This window comes from Nothobranchius furzeri, chromosome 8 (genome assembly GCF_043380555.1).
Source record: "Nothobranchius furzeri strain GRZ-AD chromosome 8, NfurGRZ-RIMD1, whole genome shotgun sequence".
NCBI lineage: Eukaryota > Metazoa > Chordata > Actinopteri > Cyprinodontiformes > Nothobranchiidae > Nothobranchius > Nothobranchius furzeri.
The window spans coordinates 59587543-59614210 of NC_091748.1; positions in this window are offsets into that span (position 1 = coordinate 59587543).

A 26668-nucleotide genomic window follows, 5' to 3' on the forward strand; every position below is an offset into this window, starting at 1 on the left:
TTAATAACAGCATAATGATGGGGGAGTGTTTCTGTGAAAGTGGATTATGTGTTCACAGAATATTAATCAGACTTGTTTTGTATCAAACTTTTTTAATGTTGTAAACTAAAAATGGCAATGGTACTTCTAATTTCACACCTGTTATATCCACAATGTATTTTTTATTTGCCTTCACTAATCTGATTATTTAATGGTTGATTTTAATACTAGAAGTTTGTTTATCTTCATATTATACAGTTCTGTGTGCCTCCAACATGCCTCCATCTAAATAGGCTAGGTTATCCAGAGTTATCTATGTAGTTATGCTGCTATAGGCTTAGACTGCTGGAGGATACACTGACCACTTTTCACACTCTACTACTTTCTTCTACAATCTGCGCTTTAACTGTATTATTTTCTGCAATTTCAGCTGTTAACTTTATTTTCTCTCTAAGTGTTTTTCTCCCCAGAAGAAGCTACAATGATGTTCTGCTGAGCTGTGGTGGCCTCATGGAGGGTGCCATCGTCTAGCACACTGCTGCTAACCACTTAAACATTCTCCCTCTCCTGATAATAACGTTTTGCTTTCCTTGACGTTGGGTGTGCTACTGCTAGTTTACCCGTTTAATTATAGATTCACGGGGGGGGGGGGGGGGGGGGGGGGGCTGGAGGGGTTGGGCTGGTGCCTATCTCCAGCGGTCAACGGGCAATCAGGCGGGGTACACCCTGGACAGAGAGCAAGTCCATCGCAGGGCAACACAGAGACACACAGGACAAACAATCATGCACACACACTCACACCTAAGGACAGTTTAGACAGACCAATCAACCTAACAGTCATGTTTTTGGACTGTGGGAGGAAGCCGGAGTACTCGGAGAGAACCCACGCATGCACAGGGAGAACATGCAAACTCCATGCAGAAAGATCCCAGCCCGGGAAGCGAACCCAGGATCTTCTTGCTACAAGGCAACAGATCTAACAACTTCGCCACTGCGCAGCCACAATAAAAGTTTATCTCTCGCCAAATAGAATATTTACTAAGAAATCACAATGTAACCATGGACACGTTGCTTGGTGTGTGTGTGTGTGTGTGTGTGTGTGTGTGTGTGTGTGTGAGTGTGTGTGTGTGTGTGTGTGTGTGTGTGTGTGTGTGTGTGTGTGTGTGTGTGTGTGTGTGTGTGTGTGTGTGTGTGTGTCTGTGTTCTGTCTTCTCGATCCCCAGTGAGTCATGGTGGATGGCTGCTTATACTGAACCAGGATCCTCTGGAGGTTTCTTCCTGTTAAAAGGGAGTTTTTCCTCTCCACTGTCACTATATGCTTGCTTAGTATGAGGATTGCTGAGTGACTTGATGCAATTTGCTGGGTTCCTTATATAGGAAACATTATTTCTGATTGGCTTAATGAACTGACCTGGACTGGAATGTTTATTATGTGAAGTGCCTTGAGATGACTCTTGTCGTGATTTGGCGCTATATAAATAAAATTGAATTGAATTTTAATTCTAACCAGGATTTGAAGAAAAAAGAAATCACAATATTTGATGAAACCAGTGAGAATTCTTTCCATTTACTGCTAGCAAATTAGTACCAAATGTATGAAGTAAAAAAAAAATCTATTAATTTCAGAATGGATTAGACTAGTTACTCTTTTTACTGAGTAACTGCTATTATTAACCAAGTTAAATAATAAATGATAACTGACCTGCACTTGTATAGCACCTTTCAGAGTCAAAGGACTCCAAAGAGCTTTACAGTACAGTGTATCATCCATTCACACACACACACACACACACACACACACACACACACACACACACACACACACACACACACACACACACACACACACACACACACACACACACACACACACACACACACACACACACACACACACACACACACACATGCTGGTAGCCACAGCTGCACACTGACAGAGGCAAGGCTGCCAAGCACAGGCGTTACCAGTCCCTCCGACCACCACAAGGCAACAACAGCTGAATTCTTTGTCAGAAGCCGGGATCAAACCTGCAACCCTCTGATTACTGGACAACCTGCTCAACCTGTAGAGCTACTGCTATCCAAGTTAGCAATTAGCTGATGAAATGTATTAAATTGCTTAATAACTGCTTATAGATTTATGGGGTAGGTAGTTGAGTATTTACCTGGTAATTACTTGATAAATTATAAGTATTTTATGGGAAATTGCAAGTAGACCATAGTGGACATATAGTTTCTTAAGTTATGTTGACTCTTTGACTGAATTTTGGTTGAAAGTTCATTTCTCCTTATTGCTCTCTCCTGGATGCTAAATTAACAACAGCCTTCCCCGTCACGATCCAAGATGGGTGAGTCCATGAATGCTAATTTGACAATGTGATGTAGATCTGTCTGGCTTTTCTAATACAAGAGTTTCCTTGTCTATTTTCTATCGACAGCTAATGCAGGCAATAGGGGTAGAAGGCTATTTTCACAGTCAGCCTGCATGTTAAACTCATAGAGACTGATCATATTTCAAAACTAATTACTATGAAACTGTTTCTAAGTGACTTCAGTCTTTAACAGCTTTATTCTAATCATCAAATGCAATTTTGAAATTAACAAACATGTTTATCAAACGATCTATGCAATTTGGACAGGTATTTTATAATGGAGAGGTCCCGTTACTTTTTCTACTTATTCCACCTTTTCCTGCAATCCACTGATTTCCCTCTTTCCTATTCATTTTCTTTCTCCCTTTCCTTTCATTAATATTTTTTATTCACAATTTTTACTTATTTTCTCTCATTTTAAACATTGTTTTAATCATTTAAAAACATTTATACTTTAATTGTTGTTTTTCGATGTTTGTGAATGTCAGAGTCCAAGCCCCCAGGCCGGGCTCTCCCAGCTGACCGGCTTCTGTCTCGGACCATTACCCAGCATGCCCCTCGCGGGGATTCCCTCCACGTTGCACCTGCGTCATCCATGTCTATATATGGAAGACGCCACACCGGCTCTTCACTCAGTCATCGTTCCACCGTGTTCCATGATCAGAGTATTCAGAAGCTTAAACCTCCACCTTTCTAACTCAGACCTCATCCTTCCGTCAGCCTTTTCAGCACCGCTTGCAGCCAGCAGTCTCTAATAAAAGCTCTTACTCCCGAACCCAGTCTTCGAGTCTGACAGGATGACTGAGTCCATTAATCCAGCGGAGTTTGAGCAGATGAAGAGGAAGTTGGAGCAGGTTGTTAACGAGAACGTTCAGCTCCACGCCCTGGTCGACCAGCTTAACACCAGGCTGAACTCCCAGACCGATCTCTCCCTGCAGATGTCTACTGCCGTAACGGCACTCCAGCAGCAGGTTCATGCGCTCCAGTTGCAAGCCCTCACTCCACCGACGGGAGAGCCACACTTCAGTCTCCCGGAGAAGTGGAATGGAGAGACGGGGAGTCCAGACGGTCTGCTTGCTACCCTCGACATGCAGTTCGAGTGCCACCCAGGACGCTTCCCCACTGCGCGCTCTCGGGTGGCACAACTCACCTCCCTGCTCTCCGGACGCGCGGCAGAGTGGGCTGCTGCGCTCTACAACTCCAAATCACCGGAGTGCAGCGACTACGCTGCATTCGTGGCCGCTCTCAGAAAGACTTTTGTTCCACCCAGCAGCGAAATGGGGGCAGAGACACGACTCCTAAAACTCCGCCAGAAGGAGAGCTCTGTGTGCGCATATGCGTCAGAGTTCCGCACCATCTCCGCCAAGCTGCGGTGGGATGACTCTGCCCTCTGAGCCATCTTCTTGGAGGGACTGGCAACCTACATCCGGGATGAGATGGCGGGAAAGGAGCTACCCCAGACCCTGGATGAAGTTGTGGACCTGGCGTTGCGCATGGATCAGCGGGTTTTGGTCCGGCCCAAGCCTCTCATTCGCCCATCCAGGGCGCCTGGACTTTTTCCTCATCCCCCCACGCCTACTCCCGGACCCGTTGCCACTGAGGAGCCCATGCAACTGGGCCACCTTCCTCCGGAGGAGAGACAGCGACGGTGGCGCGAGGGCTTCTGCGCCTATTGTGGTTCCCCCGACCACAGACGCATGAACTGCCCCCTCCGTTCGGGAAACGAAGGAACCCACTGAGTCTCGGGGTCGCTCAGCCTGGGTCACCTCCAACCCCTGCCCTTTCCATTCGGCTCCTTCTGCACGTCACCCTCCAATATGGTGAGACCTTGCTCCAGATGCACGCGCTGGTGGACTCGGGGGCCGCTGACAATTTTATGGATGTGGATCTGGCTGAACGCCTACGGATCCCCACTACCCCCTTAGAGAGGGTTGTACCAGTGACCACGGTGGACGGCAGGCCCCTCCAGCCTTACCCTGTCCAAAACCAAACGCAGTCTCTCCAGATGACAGGCCAGGGCCACCGGGAGACCCTCCATTTCCTGATTATCTGTGCTCCCTCCTCTCCTCTAATCCTGGGGTTTCCCTGGCTCCGCCTCCACGACCCACAGATCTCCTGGTCCCAAGCTCGCCTTCTGGAATGGGGGGCCCAGTGCCGGACCCACCTCTCTCCTCCTCCACCTCGACCTGACTGCCCGGAAGGTGGCTCCGGTTCAGCGCCACCCAATCTGCCACTGCCCTATCGGGATCTGCCCGCGGTGTTCGATAAGCAGCGAGCCACCGCACTGCCGCCTCACCGTCCGTACGACATGGAGATCAAGCTCCAGCCAGGAACCATTCCACCCCAGGGGCGCCTTTTTTCTCTCTCCCCCGCCGAGTCCAGAGCTATGGAGGACTATATCGACCAGGCCCTCCAGCAGGGTTTCATCCGACCCTCGTCGTCCCCAGGTGCTGCAGGCTTCTTCTTTGTGAGGAAAAAGGAGGGTGATCTCCGCCCCTGTATTGACTACAGAGGACTGAACAAGATCACAGTCAGAGATCGCCATCCTCTGCCGCTCCTCACGTCCGCCCTGGATGCCATCTCCCAGGCGCGGATTTTCACCAAGCTGGACCTCCGGAGCGCCTACAACCTGGTCCGTATATAAGCTGGAGATGAGTGGAAGACGGCGTTCATCACCCCCACCGGTCACTGGGAGTACCAGGTCATGCCCTTCGGACTGTGCAATAGCCCCGCCGTTTTCCAATGCTTCATCAATGATGTCCTCCGTGACATGTTGGGATGGTGGGTGTTTGCCTACCTGGACGACATCCTGATATACTCCAAGTCAGAGGCTCAACACCACCACCATGTTCGCGCGGTCCTGACCCGGCTCCTGGACAACAACCTGTTCTGCAAGCCCGAGAAGTGCTCCTTCCACCAGCGGTCCGTTTCATTCCTGGGCTACCTGATCTCGGATCAGGGTCTAACCATGGACCCTCAGAAAGTCTAGGTGGTTAAGGACTGGCCCCTACCTACCAGCCTAAAGCAACTGCAGAGTTTTCTGGGTTTCTGCAACTTCTACCGTCAATTTATCAAAGACTTTAGCACCATTGTAGCACCTCTCACTTCTCTCACCCGACCGAGCCCTCCTGGTCAACCGTTCCGGCTCACCCCAGACGCCGTTCGGGCCTTCCACTACCTAGTCGCTCGTTTCACATCGGCTCCTATCCTGCGCCACCCGGACCAGGCAGTCCCTTTTGTGGTCGAGGTCGACGCCTCGGATGTCGGCGCCGGCGCCATCCTGTCCCAAGGCGGCCCCGACGACAGGCTACATCCCTGCGCCTACTTCTCCAGGAAGTTCTCCACCACCCAGCAGAAGTACGGCATGGGGGATCGTGAACTGCTAGCCATAAAATGGGCGTTGGAGGAATGGAGGCAGTGGCTTCTGGGCACCACTCAGCCGTTCATCATCTGGACTGACCACCAGAACCTAACCCACATACGGTCCGCCAAGCAGTTAAATCCTCGCCAGGCACGCTGGGCCCTCTTCTTCGAACCCTACGAGTTCCATCTCGCTTATCGCCCCGGGACAAAGAACCAGAAGGCGGACGCCCTCTCCCGCCAGTTCACCCATTCAGCGCCCACGTCCGAGCCGGCGCCCATCCTCCCGGAGCACCGTTTTGTGGCCCACCTTGGGTGGCCGTTGGAGGAGGCCATCCAAAATGCCCTCCAGGGTGACCCAGCGCCACCAGAGACCCCCACCGGTCGGCTCTACGTCCCCTCGGCCTGTCGCAGTGAGGCGTTGTCCTGGGCCCACTCATCACGCCTGTCTGGTCACGCAGGCTTCTCTCGGACTCTCAGGTTCCTTAAACGGGCTCTCTGGTGGCCACGTATGGAGAGGGATGTTAAGGAATACACGAGCGCTTGTGACGTCTGCGCCCGCTCTAAGGCATCCACCCAGGCTCCGGTTGGCACCCTCAGACCTCTTCCGGTGCCCAGCCGCCCCTGGTCCCATGTGGGGCTGGACTTTGTCACGGGTCTCCCGCTGGTCAACGACCTCGACACCATCCTCACGGTCACTGACCGGTTTTCCAAGGCTGTTCACTTCATCGCCCTCCCGGGCCTCCCCTCGGCCCGACGCACTGCAGAACTGTTTCTGGAGAACGTGGTGCGCCTCCACGGGTTCCCGGTCGACGTGGTCTCGGATCGTGGTCCCCAGTTCACGGCCCGTTTCTGGAAAGCCTTCTGCCATCTAGTGGGAGCCTCTGTCAGCTTGTCTTCGGGCTACCACCCACAGACCAACGGTCAAAAGGAGCGGGCAAACCAACTGTTGGGCCGGTACCTCCGCTGCTTTGTCTCGGCGCAGCCCTCGCAGTGGCCTAAGTACCTCCTCTGGGCGGAGCTGTCTCATAATCTCCACACCTCCTCGGCCACACAGATGTCCCCTTTCGAGGTCTGCTATGGCTATCAGCCCCCGGTCTTTGCCCACCAGGAACCCGAAGTTGCGGTGCCGGCCGCTCAATCCCTGGTGAGGCGCTGCAAAAATGCATGGATCAAGGCGCGGGCCTCCATCACCCGGGCCAACGCCCGTTACTCCCACCAACACCTCCGCAGGCACCGCCCGGGTCCCTCCTATGCTCCAGGGGACAGGGTCTGGGTGTCCACGGCAGGCCTCCGGGTCCGCGCCGGTTCCAGGAAGCTCGCTCCCCGTTTCCTCGGACCCTACCCCGTGCAGAAGGTCATCAACCCGGACACGTACCGACTGCGGCTGCCTACAAGCCTTCTCGTCATCCCACCTTCCACACCTCCCGGCTCAAACCTTATGTGGAATCCTCACTACTGCCGCCTCGTGCTCCGGCGCCTCCGCCGGCCCGCTTCCTCGCCGCCGGGGTCGGGGTTGGCAGTACCTTGTGGATTGGGCAGACTACGGCCCTGAGGAATGCTCCTGGGAGCCGGCCCGCTCCATCTTGGACCCTGCCCTCATCTCGGACTTCTGGGCCCACCGAGGTGGCCCGGGGACTTCTGGAGCCGTCCCTGGACCGGGGGGTCCTGTCAGAGTCCAAGCCCCCAGGCCGGGCTCTCCCAGCTGACCGGCTTCTGTCTCGGACCATTACCCAGCATGCCCCTCGCGGGGATTCCCTCCACGTTGCACCTGCGTCATCCATGTCTATATATGGAAGACGCCACACCGGCTCTTCACTCAGTCATCGTTCCACCGTGTTCCATGATCAGAGTATTCAGAAGCTTAAACCTCCACCTTTCTAACTCAGACCTCATCCTTCCGTCAACCTTTTCAGCACCGCTTGCAGCCAGCAGTCTCTAATAAAAGCTCTTACTCCCGAACCCAGTCTTCGAGTCTGACAGTGAATCACCTCATGATTTTTATCTTGAGGAGCTATATAAAAGTTTTCTTTCTTTCTTTCTTTCTTTCTTTCTTTCTTTCTTTCTTTCTTTCTTTCTTTCTTTCTTTCTTTCTTTCTTTCTTTCTTTCTTTCTTTCTTTCTTTCTTCCTTTCTTTTTAGATTATTCCATGCTCATATTTAGATATTTCATCCCAGTGTAACTATTATAGTGTTCTGCTCTCCTAGTCCTACTTTAACCTTGTGATAACTTTTGCTCTTAGTGTTCAATTGATCCAGTATCATCTTGTTTTATTTCACTGTTTTGTTTTATCTTCAGTTATTAGTTTTCCTCCTGTTGTCTCTGGGTGTTTCTCAGTGCCAAGGAAACTTGCCTTGACGTCTTGGTCCTGCCCGGTTGCCTAGGAGATATATCATCAGGAAGGACAGTGTCCTCGTGAGCAACATTGAGAAACAGCCAATTTGTTTTGTCTCCATACTCCACAGTTAGTTACTCACACCTGCTCATCACTGTAATCAATCATCAGTGCACCTGTTCCCTTTTTGGTCTCCACTCACCTCCTCAATCTAATTCAAACCCAGCTCAACCACAGTTCACCGTCAAGTTCATGTGTTGTCTACTGTAGTTATTCCTCCTGCTCCTTCTCGTGCTCCTGACCTTGTTCTAAAATAAAAGTATTTAAATTAATTTGCTGGTTGCTTCCTGGAATTCTCTGCACTTGGATCCAACATCGACAAACAGCTTTTTGAGCCTATAAGTGTTTTTATTTATTAGTGTTTGCAGGTGCCCACTGTAAAAAGACCTAGTTTGGACGTCCTACAAATGTGGTCTGGATCGACAGACAATATAGACATGATCTGCATGTCCATGCGATGTTGACTGTTTTCATGTGTGTTTATGTAACACATGAGCATGTTTCAGCTAACAGTGCCTATCTTATTTCTTTTATTGATACTGACAGCTGTGCCTCTGCAGTACTTTGATGGAAAGCACCTTATAAATAAATTTATTACATAATAATAATAATAATAATAATTATTATTATTATTATTATTATTATTATTATATAGTCATCAGGCAAGAAGTAGGGGTCACCATGGAGAGGTTGTTAGTCCATCACAGGGACACATAGACAAACAGTCACCCCCAGAGACAACTAGTTTGTCAGAGGAAACCTGAGTACCTGGAGAAAACACACATGCATGCATGGGGAGAACATGAAAACTGCCCAAAGCTGCAGGATTTGAACATGCAGGTTTTTTGCTGAGAGGCAACAGTGCTACAGACTGCACTGCTATACAGCCTTTTATTTAATCACCATGCTTAATGTGACTGTCATCCATGCTTCAGTGATTTTAATTATATTTCTAAACATCTTTCTTCTTTGATGCAGTGTGGTCATGCTGCATGAAAAAAACAACAAAGAACAAAGATGTCTTTTATATTTCAATTAGCTCTCTGTACTGAGTGCTAGATGCATCATTTCAGTCCTCTCTAACCTAAAGCTGAACATCCTAAATGCTGTTTTCTGTCTGCATGTCTCGACTGGATGAATCACTGCAAACCAGAACTCCACGGAGCATTGTTGCACCATCAGATGGAAATAAATCGATTTTATCCTGCTACATGCTTCATGTACTCCCTTATGAAATGAGGAACGGAGCTGAATCACAGCAGAAGCAGCACAAACTGCCGAACCATAAAGTCTTCTACCTCTGTGGTTCTCTTTTTGGCCAGAAAACAACACAAGGAAAATGCCAGCAAAGTTTTATTTATTCTTTTCTTTGTAATTAATTACTTTTCCCAGCTGATGCTTCTGTGAAGAAAACCACAAAGTGCTTTGATGCTTAAAATTATGTGCTGAGAAATGACTTTGTTCAACTAAGAACGGCTCCTGGAGCACCTCTTTTGTATCAGAGTCTTACCAACTTAAAGGGAATTAGTAGATTTATTATTTTATTGATAGTGAAGCTACTGCAGCCTGACAGTGATAAATAAACTGTTGTGGCTGGAGGTAAATGAGGAACGGGACTTGCAAAGAAGATGCTTCTCAAAATCATGACCTTATGAACTATATGAAAAAGTATTTTGCATTTTTAAAAAGGGTTGTTATATCAAGATATAACCCTCAAGGATATCAAGAGCAACGTCTTCCTGCAGTGTCCGTGAGGGCACACGGGGTTGGTTAGCGTTCCTCCCATAGATATGTATATAAAAATGTGGGCTGCATGGTGGCGCAGTGGTTAGCACTGTTGCCTCGCAGCACGAAGGTTGCAGGTTCGAAACTCGGCTGCGGCCTTTCTGCGTGGAGTTGCGTGTTCTCCCCATGCATGCGTGGGTTTCCTCCGGTACTCCGGTTTCCCCCACAAATTACAACATGCCCTATAGGCTATACATTGTAAGTCGCTTTGGATAAAAGCGTCTGCTAAATAAATAAACATAAACACGTGCTTATATACAAATCTATGGTTCCTCCTACGTCCGTCACAGCGGTGGGTGGGGTTTGAGCGGGTGAGTTTTTGACCGACTTCCGGGGAGGTTTGTTAAGAGGGACTTGGCTCTCTACAGGGACTCGCCTCTCATCATTCACTTTGAAAAACCGTTCAAAAAATTCGATTCGCTCGTGAACGTCACATCACTAACAGCATGGGAGGAGAAGAATCAAAGCCGGTCTGCTGCTGAGCCGCCTGTGAGATAATGATCACTGAACCCAAACGATGTGTGTGAGGGAACGCCAGCATCGAAGGACACGCTGATAGAATTCCTAATGGGTTTGTTTTACAGCTGATCCCAGCTGACCACTCTCAGACATTTCTTAGGATGTGAATTACCAAAAACAAATAGCTTATAGACTGGAAGAGATTTCCACTTGAAATGTTGAAACCGCTACATGAAAAACGTCATGAATCAAACAGCAGGACGGAATTTTAATTCAGATCTTTTCACATCAGGCGCTGACAATCCCTGGCAGCATGATTTAGTGCCTCTGTGTAGCTATGAAAACGTGATGTTGTTAAAATGGAGCTCAGTAATAAAAAAAGACATCAGGTTTGATGGAAAGCGGGAGTAAAATTTGAAGGTTATGTTCGGATTCAAACATGAACAGCAGCTTCTCTAGTTTTGTCAGTGAATTTTATTTTGTCCAACAGGAAGTGTGACCGAAGGCACTGCTGGTGATTCAGTGTAATCACACATGATTCCATCTGTGATGCAGCAGATGAAAGCTAAGGATTAAAATTCTCACTGTGATGTGGACTGTTGTTTAGATGTAGCCTAGAATCTTGACCGTCATTTGCAGAAGCCAAATAATTTTGCTTTGCATTATAAAAATCACAGATGGCATCCCAGGTTACTTTAGATTAGCTTTGAATTCAGATTTCTTTCTACAAAATTATTTGTTTAATTCTTAGTTGTTTTTTTAAGCTGGATGATATAGTTAAATAGTATCTAGTGGCAGGGCCGGATTGGGATTGCAAGGGCCCCTGGGCACAAAGTGCCAAAAGCCCCCCACTCCCTTCCTCATCACTCCATAACACCCAACACAGCCACCTGGAACGGATTCCTTAAAGCATCAGATACTAAATGCCATGTGAAAATGTTTTCCTTCTATATGAGAAGTAAATAAATGTCAATAAGATGAATACTACTAACTGTAATAATAATAATTTATGATTGCTATGTTTGTTGTGGAAATAAAGTTTCTTGGACTCATACAGGACCATAAAAGCTGTTGGAAATCCAAAATAAAGTTAGTGCAGAGACATTTTAGTTTCAACCATGTTTTCTCCGCTTATCCTGGGTCGGGTCACGGGGGCAGCAGCCTAAGCAAGGAGCCCCAGACTTCCCTCTCCCAAGCCACTTGAACCAACTCCTCCGGTTGAATCCTAAGGTGTTTCCAGGCCAGCTGAGAAACAGTTTCTCCAACGGCACCTTACTAAGAAGGCATTCAGGGGGGAATCTGGACGCGTCCCTGGTACAACGTCCACATCACTATAGATGCAGCACCGTACCACGCATCGATCTCCCACTGCCTCTTTCCCTCACTCGTGAACAAGACCCCGAGATACTTAAACTCCTCCATTTGAGGCAGGACTTTGTCTCTGATCTGGTGAAGGCATTCTACCCTTTTCTGACTCAAGACCCTGATCTCGGAACTGGAGGAGCTGATTTTCATCCCAGCCACTCTACACATGGCTGCAAACCGCTCCAAAGGCTGGAGATCACGGTCTGATGAAGCCAACAGGACCACATCATCTGCAAAATGCAGAGACTCAATCCTTAGCCCACCAAATTTGATCCCCTCAACCACTTGGCTGTGTCTAGAAATCCTGTCCATAAAAGTTATCAACAAAGTCAGTGACAAAAGGCAGCCTTGGTGGAGTCCAACTCTCACCGGGAGTGTTTTTCATGTACTGAAATCAAAAATACATGATTACTACTTTAAATCTGTTTTCGTTAATGGAAAAATATGTTCTGCAAGTGAGAGATCATAACACACATAATCAAAAACAGAAAAACAAAATGCTGAGTTAGAACATTTATGATCATGTCAAAGACTGAGCTACTTTATGTCATTTTGATGCAGTGATAAAAGCGTTCTATATCGTCCTGTTGATGGATCCAGCGCTCTGCGGACACATACAGGACCTGTCCACTCTGGCTGCATCAGAAATTATTTTGAAAGAATTTATTGAAAGAGGCGACAAAAGTCATCAGTGAGTCATCATGCTCTTTTCAGCCAAGATTTTCACAGCTGTTCAGTGAAAGTACGCTCACTGAATGGTTGTCAAAGAGCACTCAAGACCTATATTGTAACAGCAGCTCTAAGATCAACCAAAGCTGCAGTTAAAACTCAATTCAGCTCCTGGAATGAGTTCATTTGATTTCATATACATTTCTACTTAAAGCAGAAGTAATTTTAAAGGGCTCTTGCAGGAATTTTACACTCTTGGCAGGAAATAAAGTAATAACAAGTGTAACGTGAGGAAGTATGGGTTCTGTGCCAAAGGTCGTATTTGCCCGGCTGGGTCAAAGCTGGGTCACGCAGCACCTTCACCCACAGATTAAGACCTAAGCCGCCAGCAAGTCTGAAGGACTCCACACCAGCTGAACACCTGCGCTCCAGAAGAAGGACTTCACACACAGTCTAGTCATAATAAAACAGAATCTTAAGCTTCTGTATTTTATTAATGCTAAATAATCATTTGATCACTTTGCTCATTATAAATGTATTTTAATCAAATGAATGATTATTATGCTTTGGGTAATCATAATGAATATAATGAATCAGTATACTTAATTAAATAATGTTTTTGAAGATGTTTAGCGATGACCTTCACACCTGCTCATACAGGTCCGTATTCACAGTAACTTCAAAACACATTTGCTCTGACGCACAACAAGTTTGCTTTGGGAAGAGAAGTTTTTCGGTAAGGTGTCAGAACAGAACGGAGAGAGCAGAAGTGCGGAACGAACGCCACGGGGAAAGGAGCCCTGCAGGCTCCTTTTCTCCCACCACGCTATTTCTGTCAAGCCAGACAGAATAGCTGAAATGCAACCCGCTAACGCAGACTCGTCCCAGAGTCTTTTGATTTCTGAGTTAATTTAAACATGAGAAAGCGCATCTGCCGAAAAGCTTCATCAACGTGTACCGAGGTCAACTCTGGACTGGACCGTCGCACACCTTCGTCTTCTCTGTCAGCCAAGGTGTCATCTGGAGAAACATCCATCGAGGTCCAGATCTAAAAGAGGGTCCTAAGTGCGGTGAGGCAGAACACGATAGATAGCGTTCTGATGCTGTTTTCTAATAAGAACTAAAGTTTAATTGCAAAACATCATTTTTCACTCAGTTCACCTTCCCTCTCCCTGAAGCAATCTCAGACACCTGCATGCACGCATTCATAATTCCATCATCCTCAATTTTAGCACATCCAACACAAGGTCTATTTGTGCAAGCTTAAAATACCAACTGTTAAAGATTGTCCAAAAAGGTTGCCAATGTTGATTGTTTTTCCTATGATTGTCATTTCAAATCGTTAGTTTAAATTGAAGAAATAAATCTCTTAAAATTTAAACTTGCCTTTTCATTGAAGTGAAACACAGACAAACGGATATGATCGTCAGTTTATCGATGAAAACAACCTTTGAGCCTTCTTATCTCTATAACATTTGGTTATTAATTGGTTAAAATTAATATTCCAGATTATTATGTAGAATGGTTCATCTTTCATAAAAGAGCCAACAACCATTACGCTACACAAGAAAAGTTGCAGCAAACTTCCAGATGACCTCATTACTGTCTCTGCTGCGTTAATGAATTTCAAAGGTTGGAACGAGCATCATCATCATAATCCAGCAGAACTCATTTCAAATTCGTTTTCCTGGCTTGGCCCTTGCATGTGCATTACTGTCAGGAAACATGAGGCATTTATGTGCCTTAGCATTGCTGCTTTTTTGTCTTTTTTAAAGTCTTTGAAGCTAAAGTTGTCAGATTTATCATGCAGATCTATTTCTTCTTTCATTTCCTTGAAACAATCCACGTGTAATCCATTTATCCAGAAGGTAAACTCCATTGCATCAGCATCAGAAAACTTGGGACATGTAAAAAAATATATATATATTGTGAAATGTTGACAAAACTGGTCAAACCTGACAGAAATGTGATAATTTTACAGCTGGAACAAGCCTGGAACAACAAAAACAGAAGAGCTGATGGCCTTCTAATAATGTTGCAATCATTTTTATGACACAACTGTAAAAATAAGAACACGACATGAAAGCATTAATAATAGCGAGGACGGAAATATTATTTCTCCAGAGATTGTTTAAATTACAGGAGAAACTCGATGTTCATCCGTTAAAATAAAGCAACTTAATGACCAACCATTGGAAAACAACAGGAGGTATTAGATAAGTGTTCTGCTGGTAAACCTGATAATTTATTCTTTTCAGCATCTATAAGTGAAAAATGTTTTCTTTTCAGAGCTGCTTTTGTTCCTGCTGATTGTTCATCAAATCAAGGATGCAAGAGCAGCAAAAGGCCCATTTCTACTCAGAAAAGTATAGTACAATAACTTATTCTTTTCTTCTGCTGAAATGTGGAAAATATTCTTTACCTCAAATAGATTTTCTGAACAATGAAGCTAGTCTGGCAAATGTTTTCTTTTGTGTCAGAGAAATAAAACGAAATGCGTCAAAAGCACGGAAAAAATATTCAGTAGCTGCCTGATTTGATGTTTTAGTAGAATTAATTTCCCCAGAAGCAGACCTTCATTTCTACTTACATTCCCCACGCCGTGACCTTGTGGTTTTCTGAAACATGATGCCCACACTCGACCTCCTTCCTAGAGAGAATTTGGTCACTTTGTCCTGAAAAAGTTTTTAGTTAGTTATTTTAGTTTCCATCATTAAATGTGAATGAAAGATCACGTTTAGGCTTCTGCTTGAAGGAAGAGTTGGAAAAATTGTAAGTGAGCCCACAAAATGTCAACAAATGAAGACAAATGGGCACAAAACCTGCATAAAACCCAGCAGGACACAAAATAAATTTAATAAGGCTCAGATATTTGGATATGAAACGTGATTTAAGATCAATCCAATCTAACAAACTCATTCTGCACAGAGCCAGTGCAAAAAACATTTGAACTCTGTCCCAGAACACTGATAATAAAACCACAAAGTTTAAAGACATTTGATCATTCTGATAATTGAAGTTCACTTTGTCATTTAATGTTGGATAAAATGGTCTCCTGTCCAGAGGGAGTGCAAATAGATCAAAGGAAAGATGAAAGCCCCTTGAACCACATGCAGTTTTTCACATTTTTAAAAAATACTTTTCAAAACTTTGCAGCTCTGTGGAAATTGCAACTTAACAGCATTTCAGTTGTCAAATATTTTTAAAGCTTTTTAAAAGTAACATCTTTAATAATCCCTAAAAATGACAATAATCTGATTTTGACATCCAATATTAAAATTGCTGCTGTGTTCGATAATTACTGATAAGAAGGGATGTAAGGAAATAACGATACACCGAAATATCACAATATTTAATGTTCAGATGTTGAATCGATGTGTAAAGCTGTATGGATTTTTTTTGAGGATTTACATTTATTTGCTTTGAGTGCTGCAATTTAAAGTCCACCTTGAGCTTGAGGGTTCTGCAGTATCTCAGCTGTTCCTAGAGCTGCACTTTTCTGCACTGAGATGTCAGATGATTTTCCTGGGATCTGCTTTAGCCACTCCTGGGGGTTAATTGCCCCGAGTGCCCCGATGACCACGGGCTGTCATGGTCTGTGTCTGTCTCTTTGTGTTCCTCATGTGTCCCCTGGTCTTCAGCCCTCCAGATATTCCCTCTCAGGTCCTGTGTTCCTTCAATCTCCCCCAGTCACCCATCTGCAGTTTTTTATAGGTTCATCTTCTCATTTCATTAGTCTCTTTAGTATGTTTCTTCCACAGGTTTTTTGTAGTTTCCCTTCCCCTTAGAATAGTAGTTTATTTTGCTGCTCATCTTGTCTTTAGGTTTTTTTTACTCTTACTCTTAGGTCATGTTAGTTTTCCTCCCTGATTAGTTAAATGGTCCCACCTGGTTCTCTCTCCACACACCTGCAGCCCATCTGCCTCCCATCATGCCCCAGTGTATATGTTACACAATGAAGTGTAGTGAGGACAAAAGAAACATGATGACTTGGTCGATAAACAAGGAAAACCAATTTTATTTCCTCTGGTCCAAAAAACAAAATCAGAAAATCCCAGCACTATTCAAAATGGCCACCCATCCAACTCTCTTAGCAGTCTCTGTCACTTTCAGAGAGGACAAACGACCCTTTGCCACACCCAGCAGTCCACCTATATACATATATTCTAACAGATCAAGGTACTAATTTCATGTCACACTTGATCAAAACTCTATATAACCAACTTGGTATAAAAGGTTTTCGAACATCTCCATACCACCCAGAAACAGACGGTTTAGTAGAAAGATTTAATGGTACATTGAAACAAATGTTAAGAAAGTTTGTTGATGGCACTGGTAAAAACTGGGATAAATGGTTGCCTTTTCTTTTGTTTGCCTATAGAGAAGTACCACAGGCTTCAACTGGTTTTTCCCCTTTTGAACTTCTCTATGGAAGGCAGGTCAGAGGCCCTTTGGACATGTTGAGAGAGGGCTGGGTGGCTGGAGTGGCACAGGCATCCGCAGAAGTGGCTTCACCAACGAACATCGTCTCCTACATACTACAAATGAGAGACAAACTGGAAACATACAGGAAACAGGTCAAAGACCACATGCAAAAGGTACAACACAAACAAAAGTTATGGTATAACAAACATGCCCGTGAAAGAGAGCTGAAGATGGGCCAGAAAGTTTTAGTACTTTTGCCTACTGGACCAAGTAAGCTATTAGCTAAAGCCCTGTCTTGTCTCAGTGTCTTGTCGGTCCATTGTTTGTGTGTCAGCGTTGTTTTGTGCTCCATGTGAGCTTTCGTATCTTTTCTCCATGTTTGGTGCTCTAAGTGAGCTTTCGTTACCTGGCCTCTAGGTTTTGTGCTCTGTGTGAGCTTTCGTTCTCCTGGTACTCAGGATTTTGTTTTTGGCTTCCTGCCATTTAGGATTTTGGTTCATCTCCTTAAATAAAAGGATTTTACTTTTAAAACGTTCCTGCTTCGTGTCATCTGGGGTATCTGCATTTTGGGTCATAACCATCCTCAAAACGTGACACGGGCATCACCGATGCCTTTGCTCTCCAGGCTTTCTCAAGTTCTTCTTTGAGGCCCTGGTACTTTTCTAGTTTCTCATGTTTCTTTTTCTTATTGTTTCATCACTTGGTATTGCTACATCAACCACAACAACTGTCCTCTGTCCACCTCCACAATGTCTGGTTGGTTCGCCATCACCATTTTGTCAGTCTGGATCTGGGCTCTCTTGTTCTCAACCACCTTATAGGGTGTGTCCCACTTTGACCTTGGGGCTTCCAGTCCATACTCTGCACAGATGTTCCTGTACACAATGCCAGCCACTTGGTTGTGGCGTTCCATGTATGCTTTCCCTGCCAGCATCCTACACCAGTTGCATGGTGGATTGTACACATTATGCTTCTGAGATGGTTATCATGACTGTCACATGACTAAACAATTACACATCACAACCCCCTCACTTTCAGAAACAGAGACACAACTGGCAACAAAATGGATAAAAATATTGGTTGTTTAAATCTGCCCAGTTTTATTTATTGGAGTGATATCTGTATATTAAAAAATGATCAACATTGGCTGATACCGATACGGATCCCGACATATTGTTCATCCCTACCAGTAATGGTCTCAGATTCAGAAAGGGTCATTCCACATTTTCAATTTCCCAGAGGAAAGTTTCTGACTGAAACCCAACACGTTCTCACACCCAAAACGTCTAAAACTGATGAAGGGTGACCAAGCGTTTCTTCCTGATGCATTGGGGCTCCCAACGTGTTGGGAGGCGACGCGCTATGCCAGAGCGTTGCTTTCTGACGCCCGTGGTAAAACAGAGATTTCACCAACATTAACCTCTAACCTCTAGCGATTTAACATTCCCCTCACCCCCATCCTAACCATAACCCAGTTTCTTGTTCTAAATTTCCTGTTAACCGAATTTGAGAGGAATAATACAACAAGAAACACATGTTTGCATGCGCAAGTGGGTTATGTTTAGGATGGGGGTGAAGGGGAGGTTAAATTGCAAGAGGGTAAAGGTCACAGTTAGCTAAAATCTATGTTTTATCACGGGCATCGGAAAGAGATGCGCTGGCACAGCGTGTCACCTCCCGTAGGGTTGGGAGCTTCAACGCATCAGAAAGAAACCCTTGGTCCCCCTTTGCTAGTTTTAGACGCTTTGGGTGTGAGAATGTGTCGCGAAACCACATGGGAACCAGACCAGTGAACAGTTTACAACAGAATCACCAAACTGTGCTCTCAGAATGTAAAAGTGACTCAGTAAATGATTAACGATTGAAGTCCCATTACAAGTTGTCACACACACACACCGATGAGTGGTGAAATTTGTTCTCTGCATTTGACCCATCTCTTGGGTGAGCGGTGAGCTGCAGACACAGCGGGGCTTGGGAGCTATTTGGTGGTTTATCCCCCAGTCGAACCCCTCAATGCTGAGTGTCAAGTGGGAAGGCACTGGGCCTCATTTTTAAAGTTTTTAGTATGACCCAACCGTGGATTAGAACCCACAATCTCTCAGTCTCAGGGTGGACACTCTACCACTAGGCTGCTGAGCAGGAAGGCATAATGCAAAAGACTGTTTCAAATACAAATCTGTTACATTAACGGTAATTCTGCTCAGGTTAAACATTCCTGTTTATGTGCAGGGGTTACTCTAGGGACAACTTTAAAAATCCTAAAGTAGCTGCTGATGTTAGAATTGCTTCACAAGCTTGAGTTCCAGCCTGAGTCTTACGGATCAAGTCGATAAAGTTCCTGTACTGTTTCCTCTCTGACATCACCCTGTTCATGAGTGTGTCCACTCTTTACTGCTGACTCTTTTGTTTCAGACCTTTTTCTAATTTTCATTAAAAATAATTGAATTTATCCTCCAGAGAAGAGATCTGAGCTCAGAAACACACTCTGAGAGGATAGACCACTCACAAATCATGCTTAAGCTCAATCAAAGTCCAGCAATGATGCAAATTATGTTTTGTTGTTATTATCGATGTTTGAATACACAATTTTAAGCTTTTCATGTGACATTGAGTATTTCTGTACCCTGCAGACACGGAATAAATAGTGTTAAAATGTTCCATCCATTCATTTTTCCTCCTCATATATGGAGTCGGGTCGTGGGGGCAGCAGCCTTAGCAGGGAGGACCTAGACTTCCTTCTCCCCAGCCACTTGGTCCAGCTTCTCTAGGGGAAACCCAAGGTGTACCCTGGCCAGCTGAGTCCCTCCAGTGGGTCCAGGGTCTTCCTTCAGGTCTTCCCCTGGTTGGACGTGCCCAGAAAACCTTGTCAGGGAGGCGTCCAGGAGGCACCCTGACCAGATACCTCTTGATGTGGAGGAGCAGCGGTTTTACTCCAAGCCCCTCCCAGATGCCCGAGCTTCTCACCCTATCTCTATGGGAGAACCCAGCCACCCTGCAGAGAAAACCCGTTTTGGCCGCTTGTATCCGCGATCTCGTTCTTTCAGTCACTACTCAAAGCTCGTGACCATTGGTGAGAGTTGGAACGTAGATCAACTGGCTCAGCTCTCCACCACGACAGACTGGTACAATGCCCGCATCACTGCAGACGCAGCACCAATCCGCCTATTGATCTCCTGCTCCGTCTTTCCCTCTCTCGTGAACAAGACCCCGATATACTTAAACTCCTCCACCTGAGGCAGGACCTCGTCCCTGACCTGGAGAAGGCATTCTACCCTTTTCCAACTGAAGGTTTGAAATATTCATGAAATGAAAGGAAATGCAGTATAATATGCTAAATTTATTAGCTTTATAAGCTAAATATGTCACAATATGGTGAAAGTAAAACCCAAATACAAGCCTAAGCAAGCCAGAGGCAGCCTAACCACCAGGCTAAATTAAATCTACTTCTGAAAGACCAACCTTAATAACAAAAACATGATGCATGACAGAACTGATACCAAGCAGGACAACAACAAAAGAAAAATTAAATCAGGAAACAAACAAAGTGAAGGGAAATGAGAGACAGGTGTGGAAATTACTGCCAGGTGAAGTACAGGAGAGCAGAGAGCAAACTCGGTTAAACTGGAGCAATAAAACCATGAAGACATGGCAAAACAGCACAGGAGGTTAAAAATCTCTAAAATTACAAGAAAATTAAGTCTAAAAGACAAAATTTTACATCGACTACATAGATTTCACATTTGTCATTTAAAAAAATTCATTACCCTGAGATTTAATGAAAACTCTCCCAAACTGTTTTTAGACAGTCCCGCTTTAGCTGAAACTGGCTGAATATGTCACTTGATATCATCTCTGATCTGAGACAGAGATCTATCTTAAGGGACATGGATCATCTGTTTTCATTCTGCCCAGAGGATGACAAACGCCTGGTGGCTACTAAACGGAGGTGATGGAAAACACTCCTGGTTCCACTGAATCGCAAGACGGAACAGTCGAGGGATCTTCTTCATGGTGAACAAGTGAAATGGAAAATGAATGAGTCACCTGATAGCAGTCTGCTGCACATCACAGTCTTCCCGTGTTTTAGTTTAATGTGAAGATGGAGACAGTGTCAGTGTGACGCAGGGTGTGTGTGTGTGTGTGTGTGTGTGTGTGTGTTCTGACTGGTTTCTTCTGCCCTTTTTCAGCTTCTTTCCTGTATTTCCTTTGAGTTTCTCACTTATTTGCTGATGTTATTTGTGTCGGATGTCAGACAGAGCGGGCTGCCAAAAGCACTCTCATCCTGTCCTCCCACTCCCCCGATGCTCTTCCCAGAACTCTCTGGAGCGTCTGAGAAATGCTGATTGTAGATATTTCACTTTGTTGTGTCCTGCCGCAGCGAGTGCTGACATTTTTACACATGATGTGTCCTTTTAAAGCACTACATCCAGTTTTGTTGGTGGCTGGACAAAATTTAAATCCAACACTCACTTTGTTTCATCTGTGGCTACATCGTAGCTCATCACCATCAGTATGTGAATGTGTGAATGGATGAATGATACACTGAAGTGTCAAGCGCTTTGGAGTCCTTACTCTGAGAGGTACAAGTGCGGGTCATTTATCATTTATAAATAAAAACAAGTCATGTTTTGCTGAGGCTGGGACCCAAAAGCAGGTGAGAGAAAAAGATCATGGAGGCAGGACTAAGGGAGTGAGAGGAGACGAGGGACAGGTTGTCATGTTTTGAGGTAGGTATCTAACCCAAGACATACAGAATCAGGCACAGAGACGATGTAAAGAAAAATAAATAATTATTTTATTTAATTATGGACGTGAACTGAAGGCGTTCCGGCAATCCAGTGGAAGGACGAATCCGGAAGCGGAAACTAGGGGGGAGACCAGAGGTGAGTGATGGGAATTGTAGTTCAGAAGGAAAGTAAGAAGGCGGGACTTACGATGAGGAAGTACATGCTGAATCTGGAGGGGAGTTGAGCCGGGGTGAAATCCAGAAGAGACTTGTGATTACCGGGGTGGTGAGTGGCACGGACAAGGCGGAAGGGGATGAGGCAGTGGAGAGAGAGCGTGATCGGTGGAGAGCGGGACGGCTGGGTGGAGTAGGAATCCAGGAAACGAACCGGAGAATGAATCGTAGACGGGAAAGGATCCAACGATGAGGTGAGTCTGAGTCTGTGGATGAATATCCAGGAAAACGAGCTCAGGTCAAAACGAGTTTCTAAGTTTTAAGATTTGCAAAAACGAGACGAGTCTTTAAACAACACGGTGAGGCTAGGATCTACCAGGCAGTAGAAAATCATCCGGCGTCGAATGAGGAAAGCCGTCCTCCTTTTAAAGCCGCCCCGCTGATGAGTCTGATGCGGATCAGCTGCGCTCCCTCTCCTGCAGGTAAAAACTCCGAGATGATTAGATGAAGTGCTGAGTACTCACCCCGGCTCATGACAGTACCCCCCCCTCAACGGACGCCCCCTGGCGTCCTGGCAGAGGTAGCCTCAAATTCCCGGATGAGGGAAGGATCCTCAATGAAGGAACCAGGTACCCAAGAACGTTCCTCCGGACCGTACCCCTCCCAGTCAATGAGGTACTGGACGCCGCGCCCCCGACGACGAGAGGCCAGGATCCTGCGGACAGAATAAACAAGGCCCCCCTTGTAGAGGCGAGCCGGAGGAGGGGGAGGAGGAGAAGGACAGAGGGGACTGGAGACAACAGGCTTCACAAGGGACACATGGAACACAGGGTGAACACGGAGGGAAGAGGGAAGGTCCAGACGAACAGTGGTGGCTGAGGGGACGTCGAGGACCTGAAACGGACCTATGAACCTCGGGGACAACTTGCGGGCCGAGGCCTTGAGGGGAATGTCCTTGGAGGACAACCACACCGACTGTCCAGGGGCGTAGACGGGTGCCGGGCGCCGCCGGCGATCTGCCAATTGCTTGTTCCGCCTGGCCGTGCGGTCAAGCGCCGCTCTGGTGGATCTCCAGGCTCTACGGGCCCCACGGAGGAAGTGGGGAACAGAGGGTGACACCAGGGACTGCTGGGGAAAGAGTGAGGGTTGGTAGCCAAGGGAGGACTCAAAGGGAGACTGACCTGTAGCCGAGGAAACGTGACTGTTGTGAGCATATTCGACCCAAGGGAGATGAGTGCTCCAGGAGGAAGGATGCGTAGAGCAGACACAGCGCAGCATGGCTCCGAGCTCCTGGTTCATGCGCTCGCATTGACCATTTGTTTGAGGGTGGTGTCCGGAGGTTAGCGCCACCTGAGCTCCAAGGGCCTCCGCAAACTCCTTCCAAACACGAGACACAAACTGTGGACCACGATCTGACAGGATCTCCTCAGGAATCCCATGGAGACGGAAGACATGTTTAACCAGGAGCTGCGCTGTGTCTGCAGAGGAAGGGAGAGATTTAAGAGGGACAAGGTGACATGCCTTGGAGAACCGATCAACAACTGTGAGAATGACCGTGAAACCACGTGAATTGGGGAGACCACAAACGAAATCCAGGGCAATGTGGGACCAGGGGCGTGACGGAATGGGTAGAGGCTGTAAGAATCCTGCCGGAGGACGATGGTCCCCCTTTTGCTGGGAACAAGTGTGGCAACCCGAAACATAGTCTTTGGCATCCTTGTACATGGATGGCCACCAAAACGACCTCCTAATGAGGGCCACCGTTCTTCCCACCCCTGGATGAAGGGAGAACTTGCCTGTATGCGCCCAGTGGATAACCTTACTTCTGAGTGGTTGGGACACATACAATCTTCCCGGAGGGCAGTTGTTAGGTCCAGGGTCGGTCTTGAGCGCCTCCAGGACCTGGTTTCGTATCTCCCACGTGACCCCACCTATGACACAGCTGGGGGGAAGGATTGTGGCAGGTTCAGTTTCCCGATCCAAGGCATATTGCCTGGAAAGGGCGTCAGGCTTCGTGTTTTTAGAACCGGGTCTGTATGATAGCTGGAAGTTGAATCGGGAAAAGAAAAGAGACCAGCGGTATTGGCGAGGGTTCAGCTGTTTTGCCTCCCTTAGGTAAATGAGATTTTTATGGTCCGTCCATATGAGAAATGGGGTCTCTGCTCCCTCCAACCAATGTCTCCACTCTTCGATCGCCAACTTCACAGCCAGGAGCTCGCGGTCACCAACGTCGTACCTACTTTCAGCTGGCGTTAAACGACGGGAAAAGAAGGCACAAGGGTGAAGCTTCCTATCCCCCTCTGCGATCTGAGAGAGCACAGCTCCGACCCCGGTGTCCGAGGCATCGACCTCCAGGATAAACTGGCGCTGCGGATCAGGACGATGTAGTATAGGGGCATTAGTGAATTTGCTTTTGAGTTCTTTGAAAGCTAACTCTGCTTTGGAGGACCACACAAAAGGTTTATTTATGGATGTCAGGTTGGTTAATGGAGCAGCAGTTTGACTGTAGTTCCTGATAAAGCGACGATAGAAGTTAGAAAACCCAAGAAACCTCTGTAGTTGCTTTCTGGTGGTGGGTGTGGGCCATTCTGCGACAGCCTGCACCTTCTCCGGATCTGCTCTCAGCCGCCCGCTCTCAATCACAAATCCCAGAAACTTCACCGTGGACACATGAAATTTGCACTTCTCTGCTTTTACGTAGAGGCGATTTTCTAGCAACCGTTGTAATACCGCTCTCACGTGCTGAGTGTGCTGTTCCTGGTTCTGGGAAAAGATCAAAATATCATCCAAATACACAGTCACAAAACGATTCAGAAAATCACCTAGTACTGAGTTCACCAGGGATTGGAAGACGGCTGGAGCATTCGTGAGTCCAAAGGGCATTACCAAGTATTCGAAGTGTCCTAGGGGTGTTTTGAATGCTGTCTTCCATTCATCTCCTTCTCTCACTCTCACCAGGTGATAAGCATTTCGGAGGTCCAGACGGCTGAAAATGGTTGAGTCCTGGATGGGTTCAAAAGTGGAGGAGAGTAAAGGCAGAGGGTATTTATTCCGGATTGTGATTTGATTCAAACCTCGGTAGTCAATGCAAGGTCTAAGGCTGCCGTCCTTCTTAGGAACGAAAAAGAACCCGGCGCCCAGAGGAGATGAAGAGGGACGAATGGTTCCAGCTGCAAGACAGTCTTGGATGTAGCGCTCCATGCTTTCCCTCTCTGGTTTAGATAGATGGTAAAGACGACTTGATGGTAAGGGAGCTCCCGGCAGGAGGTCTATTGCGCAGTCAAACGGCCTGTGGGGAGGTAGAGAGGAAGCTCGGTCTTTACTGAATACCTGTTTCAAGTCATGGTAAGCCGGTGGGACAGTGGACAGGTCTATATTTTCCAATGGAGGAGAAGGATGACCAGGAATGGCAGGAGAGGCTGAGCGTAAGCAGAGTAGAGAACATTCTGAGCTCCAACCGAGTATCTTGTTCTCCTTCCAGTCCATTGTAGGGTTATGACGAACCAACCAGGAATGTCCCAACACTAGGGGGGACTGAGGAGAGGGAAACACATAAAAAGTTATGGTTTCAGTGTGGTTACCTGAAACCAACAGGCGCAGGGGAACGGTCTGGTGGGTGATTGTGGACAGGTTGCGGTTATCGAGCGAGGACACTGAGAGAGGGATAGACAGCTTGGTAGTGGGTATATTCCATTCTTCCACGAGATGGGGGTCCACAAGAGATTGTTCGCATCCAGAATCCAATAGAGCCTCAATGGTAATCTGTCTGGAGGGAACAGATAGAACACAGGGGAAGAAACACCGGGAACTCACAGAAGAAGAAGTACCACCCACCAATAGTCCCAGCCTTATTGGTGGGCTCTGCCTTTTAACAGTGCAGGGCAACTATTAACAAAATGTCCAGCAGTTCCACAATACAAGCACAATCCAGATCTCTGACGGTGTTGCTTCTCCTCTGGGGTGAGTCTTGTCCTACCCATCTGCATCGGTTCCTCAGAGGGTTCAGAAACATGACGTCCAGGAGGTCTAGGGGAACGTTCTTGAGCAGAACAGGCTAGGGGCTCGTGTTCATGTCTCCTTAGCTCCCGCTGGCGTTTGTCAATCGATATGGCCAGCCTGATGAGATCATCCAAAGAGCTAGGCTCAGGACATAAGGCCAACTGGTCCCTCACCTTGTCACTAAGCGCCTCGGTGAAGGCTCCAATGAGGGCATCCTCATTCCAGGTGGTCCGGGCTGCCAAAATGCGGAAGTCCACCGCCAAGTCCGCCACTGTTTTTCTTCCCTGGGAAAGCTTTAGGAGTCTCTTTCTAATGTCCGAGGAGGACTCATAACAACCAAAAGTTAATTTAAAGTCCGCCAAAAAGTCGTTAAATGATCCGTTTAGAAACGAGTCATTATGGCTCTTTGCTTCAGCCCACCTTAGCGCCCTCCCTCGCAGAAGACCCACCACGTACGAAATCCTTGATGAATCCGTGGAGAAGGCTGTAGGGCAACGTTCGAAGGCCAATTTACACTGTAATATAAAACTGTGACATTCATCGAACTCACCCCCGAAAGTCACAGATGGTGGTGAAGGGGCGACGCGAAAATGGGTACCCTCCATGGGGGATGCTCCCTCCAGTCGCGGAGGTCCTGTGGCTACATAGGCAGAAGAGGAGGGTTCCACTGGTGGAGGTGGTTGACGAGGTTGGGAAAGAGATTCATGTATCTGACGGACCATGGCTTCCAATTGTGTATAGCGTTGATTAGATGAAGAGAGCTGTTCCATTAATAACGGAAGGGTCTGTTCCTGTTGGGTCAATCTGTGAGAAATGTCAGCGAGTGCCGATTCTGTAGGGTTAGAGTCTTGGCCGGATGATTCTGTCATGTTTTGAGGTAGGTATCTAACCCAAGACATACAGAATCAGGCACAGAGACGATGTAAAGAAAAATAAATAATTATTTTATTTAATTATGGA